At 31.7% G+C, this 2,264-nt stretch overlaps 1 protein-coding gene across 1 annotated transcript in view; it reads right to left on the reverse strand.

The window, feature by feature from the left end:
* LOC108967287 (farnesol dehydrogenase-like) overlaps positions 1 to 524 on the reverse strand; it is a gene marked incomplete in the record, with an annotated part of 2,251 nt that extends 1,727 nt beyond the window's left edge. The window contains 1 exon segment of the mRNA XM_018930594.1: positions 1 to 524.
* Positions 525 to 2,264: the final 1,740 nt, after the last annotated feature.

Raw genomic sequence — 2,264 nt, forward strand, 5'->3', positions numbered from 1 at the left:
GCAGTGAAGGAAATAGAGCAGCCGTAGCTGAGACTACATGTGTACACGAAGACCATGGAGAGTGGCTTTGGCGTCATTCGCAGCGCATTTTACATCGGATCTTAAATTACAAACGTACAATATACAGATTGTGCAAGAACTGAAGCCGCTTGAACTTCCCAACCGACATTGCTTTGATCTAAGAACTCCTGAAAAGTTCTAAGCTGATCCGACGTTTTCGATGAGTCCCATTTCTGGCTCCATACGTATGTAAGCAACCAAATTGCCGCATTTGTGAAAAAGAGCAACCCGAAAGAATTCATTCTATGCAGAAAAAGCAACCGTTTGGTGTGATGATATTTTGTTTTTTTTCGATTGGTCTAAACTCTATGCTGACAATCCCGCTTCGATTCAGGTCTTGGAGCAAAACATCACGTGTGTTATTGGCCAGTTAACAGTTCTAATGYTGSAAAAAGTCATCGAAAATTGAACTCAATGGATGAACCATCTGAAAAGTAGCCGCGGCCAACATTTGGAAGCGACAATCTTCAAAAATTTAACGTCAAAAAATTGTTGTTTCGAACGATAATAAACATTCCAGACTAAATTTGAAGTTTCTGTGTTTTTTCTTTAAAAAAATAGGGAATGTCGAGATGAYCAGCCTGTATAAACTCCTATAGCCAAGGTTGGGCAGGTATACCTAGCAGCGATCGACAAGGTATCTCATTTAGAAAAAAAGGTGTATATCTCTGCTGCACGATCGTAGCTGGACCATTTTAATAGTTTACTTATTATTTCGAAATAATTAAATCAAAAAATTAGTTTAATCACTTTTTGGTTACAAATAAAATTAAATTTTCATTTGAATTTCATTTTATATGACTTTTAATTTAATATTTTTCACCTCGTTTTCTATGAGTAAAGTACTAATATTYTAATTATTTTTCTATATTAACTTTTGTTTAACTGCATTATTTTCAAAGGCACAGACTAACACTTTACACTTCGTTAGGGAACTAAAAGCCCCTTTAGTTTCTAATAACGTATTTATACCAAATACTATAAGGAGACATGAACTAGTAATCAGTATCTGGTTATGCAATTGAAAATGTAAATATTTACTTGTTGTTGTTCTTACAATGTGTAAAAACGTGTACTATATATAATAGCCGGATAACGTGATCATTAATAACGCAGCGAAGTTGAGTGACAATATAATGAATGAGTGCATGCTTATATCATTTTGCAATAGATAGGTAGGGYTGCCACTACAAAGAAAATATATAATAACGAAAATGTGTTCTATAAATTCACAGAAAAATTGAAAAGAAAACAGTAACAACATTTTAAAGCTAAAACAGAATGAAATAGAAACAAAAGATGTAACCKGGTTTTAGAATTATGGCAACTCTRTYTTTTTAGTTTTAKTATGTTGCAGYKAAAAMKTGAAYTGAGCCACTAMCTACGGAGTGATACGGTGTTTGAAGCAATTTCTTCCTAAACCAAAAAATTCTGTGGTGACAGCAAAAAGATTACCTAATTAGCTGATTTGATTCACAATTTGAGTGTATCGATTAATCGACAAAAAATTGCCATATAAGTGATTAATGCTGAAACTTTTATTTACGCACAATGTTTAGACAATAATTCGTTTCTCATAATAATAATTTCTAAAAAAATAAATAAAAGACAAAAAGGAAACAATTTGCATGTTATTTGCAGTAAATAAGCTAAAATTACAATATATATTTTAAACTCAAATATGCTTTCAAAATGAAAAACTCTTTAAAAATGCAGTTGTAACGAAATCAGTATATATCAGATATATCGATATCTAAGTTAAAAAACAAAGATGGGAACGAAAGAAATAAAGTCGACTAATCGATAGAAAAATAGATTACGAACATGACCATCTCTGTAACTAAAACATTAAAACATACTTTTTAAATTTAAATAAACATGCGATAGAAAATCGATAAACCGATAGTGAATCGATAAACTGATATAAAATTGATAAAAATATAGAAAATCGATAAGTGTTGGAACTATATTTGCGAAAGAATAAAATTTTTTTCAAAATAAATGTATAAATTGCTAGAGCTCATTAATTCGCTTTTGAAAGACACACACGCAAACTAGGGTAGTTCAAAATTTTGATTATTTCTTCGCTTGAWACTCTGAGAAAAAGGTTCTTAGACACTTTTAAAGCCAGTTTTCTGAACGTCTGGTAACGAGAAAGTCGCTTTAGAGTTTTCCTTCTTAGGCCATTGTCTTCTCAATGGCTG

Source organism: Bactrocera latifrons, unplaced genomic scaffold (assembly GCF_001853355.1).
Source record: "Bactrocera latifrons isolate USDA-ARS-PBARC rearing strain unplaced genomic scaffold, ASM185335v1 scaffold_182, whole genome shotgun sequence".
NCBI lineage: Eukaryota > Metazoa > Arthropoda > Insecta > Diptera > Tephritidae > Bactrocera > Bactrocera latifrons.